Source organism: Phodopus roborovskii, unplaced genomic scaffold (assembly GCF_943737965.1).
Source record: "Phodopus roborovskii unplaced genomic scaffold, PHOROB, whole genome shotgun sequence".
NCBI lineage: Eukaryota > Metazoa > Chordata > Mammalia > Rodentia > Cricetidae > Phodopus > Phodopus roborovskii.
The window spans coordinates 1417228-1423227 of NW_026126424.1; positions in this window are offsets into that span (position 1 = coordinate 1417228).

Sequence of the window (6000 nt, forward strand, 5' to 3'; positions counted from 1 at the left end):
ACACTCTACACATGAATAATGCTTTCATCATGTATAACTATCTCCATATGCATGACTCTCTCTGCATGTATAACTCTCCTCACACATATGATGCGCTTCATTGTTGTCTGCCCATTTCCCACTGGGAAAGGAGGGTGCTTTCTAAGGAGTATGAAATTAAGAGAAGCATGGGGCCTTGACTCGGAATAGGTTCAGCTCTGAGCCTGGTTTGTGTTAGGTCAGTTTGTAACTGGCTTTAGTGGTCAAGACTTTGGTTTCTTCACCTTTAGAGGATAGTGTGAAATACTTGACAGCCATCATTGCATGTCACTGATTGCTCTCAGCACAGTGGTCCAGGACACCAGCCCTGAAAACAGACTATCTGGGGTTTGAATCCTGCGATTTTTCTGTTCAATCATGGCTATTTCTTTATCTGGGCTTCAGTTTCCTTGTGTTTAAAATAATGCTACTACATAGGATTATCATGAGGATTTAATAAAATAATTCACCTGAAGCATTTAGAAAAATGGCAAACATCTTAAAGGGCCGGATGTGTGTTAGCTGCTTTAATGTGCAACTATTTAACATATGGGAGTATATAGAAATTGCTCAAGGGCCAGAAAGATAGCTGAGAGACAAATTGCTTGTTACCAAACCTGACACCCTGAGTGTGATCCTGGCAGCCTACATGGCAGGAGAGAACTAACTTCTGCAAGTTGTCACATGATCTCCACACGTGAACTAAGGTGTGGATGCACACACACAATAAAAGTTGAAAAATAAAAGTCAATAAAAATCGCTCAGAAAGATAACTATTGTTATTGCTGTTGTTCAGAAGGCTGAGTAAATGATTCACTTTAGAAGCATAAAACTTTGTCCATGGAAATCCTAAGAAAATAAATTCAGAGCTTCATTCTAATTCAGTTTCATTCGTAAAGACACAGCCCACAAGTTCTTTCCCCTTTGAGTGAAAAGGAATTCACATTTTACCATCCTCAGTAGCCTACTTGGTGATTCTCATCTCAAGGAAATACAGTAGAGATAGCTGGCTGCGAACAGTCCATTCTCAGAGACTCGGGTGTCCCACTCGTAAAACAGGAAAATTCTGATGTACAAATCCCATAGCCAGGAGTGTACAGGTGAGCTTGCAACGTTTAATCCAGACTGCACCAACCTTACCACACATCATCTTATTTTCCTGATTCAGAATTCTGTAAATATTCTCTTTAAGTGTTTTTTAAAATCACTTTGTTCCCAAATGATCTGCGTTTTAGACTTTCTGGACTTTTTAATTTTAACTCATAAATTGGAAATACCACTGTGCCTTGGGATGGAGAGAAAGGTTTTCCAAGTAGCTGGTTTGAGGACGACAGCTGGCATAAGAAAGCCTGAGACACGTATTTGAAGTCAGCCATGTCAATAAAATTATTGGTTAAAATATCCAGCAGTGTTGTTTGAAATCTTGGCTTGCCTGTCATATAGAGGACATTTTTAGTGGGTTGAGCAAACAAAGGACTATGACCTTCTCAACTGGATTACATCCCTTAACCATGCAAATCATTAATTTATTTCCATGAAATCTCAGGCAATGTCAATAATCACAGGTCCTTCAGTGAGTGAACCTTTGGTTGGACGTTCTGAGTTTTGCTGTTGTATCCCCTCCAAGGAGCCATAAGGTTTTGTTTTCTGATGTAGGAAACCTAAAACTCATCCAACAAAACAAGAAAGACAATATAATCCCCATTCATTTTCCAGAAGCCTGAGGACATTAACTTTCCTCAAACAAAGGGAAAATTATAACTTATTCAGTGAAACCCCACCAATACCACATCAATGCTCTTGGTTGTTACCAAATTCTGCCTTTCTGTGTATATGCCAAGGGAATGCTGTCTGCCTAGCTCTCCTGTTACGAGCAGTTTTCCCGCCAGCCTGGTACCAGAGTTATGTCAGTCCCAAATAACACACAGAGACAGTGTATTAGCTATAAAGCTGTTGGCCAGTTACTAGCATTTCTTATTGGCTAGCTCTGTCTTAAATATTAACCCATTTCTATTAATGTCAGTGTTTCCACGTGGCCTTATCTTACCAGAGAGAGAGAGAGTCCCGACCTTCTTCTCTCAAGACCCTACATCATGACTCTATACTACATTTCCCAGAATCCTCCTTCTCTCCTAATCCCACCTATCTTGCTTTCCTATAGGCCAACAGGGTTTATTCATTAACCAATAAGAGAAACATATTTACAGACTGACATGTCCCATCACTGTCCTTGCCCAGCCACCCCGCCTTGTTAGGGCATAGGGCCCACTACTGCTTTTTCTATTCTCAGAGCCCACTGGATATGTTGTCAATTAATGCTGCCTTTGTGTGTATTGGAGTATATGTATGTATGCCCATGAAGTGTGTGAGAAGGCACATCCATGAGTATACACAGGGGTGCCACAGGCTGATGCAGAATGGTATTTCCCATCACTCTGTCTCTCTCTACTTTACTCAGTGATACCATCTTTCGTCGAAGCTGGCCAGACTGGCTGTCTATCGAGCTCCTGGAATCCTCCTATCTCTGTCTTCCCTGGGCTATGGTCAGATTTTCACATCAGTGCCCGGGGTCCTATGTAAAATGAACTCAGGTCCTCAAAATGCTTACTAACCAGAGCCATCTCCCCAACCCCAAATCATGCTGTGAAGGCAGGGTTTAAATGAGTTCACCAGACCCAGGATAAATAGTAAATAGGTTTTTATTAGGAAAGCACTTACACAGATGAGAGTAAATAATCGCCTCGGTCTTCCTGCTCCAGAAGACGCAGTCTCTGCCCTTCAGATGCTCTCTAAAACCCAAGAGAGCTTGAGCCAGCCCCTCCTCTACTGTATAATGGGTCACATCTGCACCTGAGACCACGCCCAAAGGGTACGGCCACCACCACAAGTTCACTGGCAAGGCAAGATGCCACTATAATGCTGCTTTGCTATCTGTGTTCAAAGTATTACAATTATCCATCTATGGGACCAACATAGAAGCCACTGTTACTTACCTATTTCTCTGTGCCAGGCCCTTCTTCTGGCAAGGCAACCTTGGGTCCTGTGCTAGTGCCTCACTCTTTCTGCAGAGCAAAAGGAAGGACAATCCTACTACCGTCCAGATGAGGGTGCAAGTGAAGGTCTACAGAAATTGCTATCAGGCTCTCAAACGATCCAGGCTGAGCTAGAGAAAAGGCTGACTGTTGCAGCAAAAGAATGATTCTATTGTAACTGTCCTTGCTGGCACTGAGGAGAAAGAGGCCAGAGGTGATCTTGCTTCTTAAGATTAAACTGAGTGGAGTTCACTGTGAAGTGGATGAAAGGTATTTTTCCCTTGGACCATTTCTCTTGACAGATGAAAATCAAAACAAAGTGAGAGTGGGTGATTGCCTGTCATAGAGCCCACTGGGACCAGCCGCAGGACTCTAGAATTAGCCCTGTAGCTGTCCTCTCCTTTGTTTTATTGGGGTGGGTGTGTTTGTTGAGATGGGGTCTTGCTATGTAGCTCAGGCTGACCTCGCACTCACAACCCTTTTGCCACTATTCTCTGTAAGGAGTAGGTTTTTCCACCAGCCCTCCTGGTCCCACCGCCATGCTGGCGGACATCTTCTCCCCTCAGTGATCCTTCTTGGAAATGCCTCCACAGACCCTTCCAGAGGTGTTTCTCTTACTCAGTTCCTGACTCATTCAACTTGACAATCAAGATTCACCATTATCCCCTTCAACCATCTGCAGTTACATGGAACCATCCTTGAGCCAAAAGCGTGTCCTCATTAGATGTATAGGATCTGATGATATATTGACTTGGAGTTTTCTTGGTTCCAGGAGAAATTTGGGGATTTTGTTGTATGTTGGGATGGGAGCGCTCTTTGCAGGGCTGCATTCGGAGCCAGCCAAGTAGCCCCAAGTCCATACCTGGGTGGGGGAGTGTAGATGAGGGAAAGGCTAGCTATAGACGGTAAAGACAGAGAGACAGAATAAAGGTCAGGAGGGCAGATCCATCAATACTGAAATGCCATGAGTTTATTTTTCATCACTCTTACATACCTTATCCAAAAGGGGAACGCAGTATCATGTATATGGAACAAACAGACTTTTCTTCCTCAGTCATTCCAAGGGTTCAATAACCACACCTTAGCTCTAAACTTCTTGTTCCCTAGCCTTGAGGTCAGGAGTAGCCATACCTCAGATTCAACTTCTCCTTCCTTAGCCTTGACAGTCAGGAGTAGCTACACCTCAGATTCAGGTCTGTTGTTATTTAGGTTAAGACAGCTAAATCATCCTTCTGTAGCCACACCTTTGACCTTTAGGTCTTGTGACTTGCTGACAGCTTTGAACTCTCTGCCCTTGTGCCAAGATGGAGTGCAGCCGTCTTTATGGGCACCCTCAGTTGTAGTCACACAAATGGACTATGACACATTTATCTTTCCTTCCCAAGTAAAAGTAAACAGAGATGTGAAAAGCACCCTATCTATAAGGCTCACATGATGTTGTAACACAAGTATCATCTGTGAATGTATATAGGACTGGAGAGATGCTCAGAGGTTAAGAGCGATGGCTGCTCTTCTGAGCACCCACATGGTGGCTCACAACAGCCTGCAACTCTGATCTAGGGGACCTGATGCCCTCTTTTGGCCTTTTTGCATACTGCATGCATGTGGAGCACAGTCATAATACTGAAGAAAGAAAAAGAGAAAGACAGACAGAAAGAAAGGAAGGAGGGAGGGGAGGAAGAGTGCCGAGGGAGGGGAGGGAGGGAGGGAGGGAGGGAGGAAAGGAGGAAGGGAAAACTATGTCACCATAGCACCTGGATTATAATTTCATTGGATATGCTTCTCGAATGTAAACTAAGTGTTGACACCCACCTCCTCTAGCTTTCTCCCAGTACTTCTAGCCACAGAGCCCTCCTCCTTTCCTCTTGCATCCTTTCTCATGCTTCTACTTCGCGTTGCTTTCTTCATAAGTTTACTCATTTTTCAAGGTTTCTGAGGGTAGGTAACCTTGCACTTCCGTTTCCAGTTTCATAATTTTTTGACTTAGCTGGAATGTAGCATTCATCGGGCTTTGCTTATTTTGAAGACTGAAATATAAAAATAAGATTCAAAAGGTCAATGCAAAACAGCCCTTGCTCGGATGGGAAGCGAGAAGGACAGAATTGCATCTGTGCAAACGAGCCAGGCGGTAGGAAACATGCACGGAAGCGGTTCTGAAGAACAAACTTCACGGTGAGAAAGGTTACATAAACTTATAGCTACAGAACGAATAAGGTAATAGATCCATAGGTTCACCACGAACATTGGCGCAGACCCTGAGCAGACAGGTTGTGACAGAGCACGAGACTCTTTTCTTTGGGTTTCTATGCTTAAAAACAAACAAAACCCCACTGTCTTAGTGTTGGACTGGATGGGGTGTGCTGAGCAACACATTCCAAAAGTTGTATCTGACTTAAAAAGATGTTAGGTTAGACACAGAAGTGGGTAGTTAGAAACAGCTGGAGAGAACTTTGACTCTGTCCCCAACATTCCATCTTTCCACAGACAGGAAATCACTTCTTTTCTGCAGAATGTAAGACACAGATGATACTTTTCCTGGGAACTTCAATTCACACAGGATTAACTCTCACTTCTTCGGGGGAGTGTGTGTGTGTGTGTGTGTGGGGGGGGTGGCTTTTCTCTGGATGATGAGTGTCTGGGGCCGGATGAACATTTAAAAGTGAATAGCAACTCTGTATCACAAGGCTGTGATTGGCAGAAGGCTGGCCGATTTCCAGGCGTTCCTCTCCTGCGTTCTCTATCGGGATTACCTTTCTCACCATAAACAATGCTCAGGATCACAACTCCTCCAGCCCAGGAGGTTGGGACTGCCTGTGCTTTCAGACTCTCCCCGCCTGGGTCCTGGCACCGCCCTCGCGGAGGACTTGCAGTCTGTCAAACTGGTGGGTGGGGCGCGCTAGGCCCCGCCTCCTACGTCACCGCCCCGCCCACGAAGCTCTGGGGCCTCTAG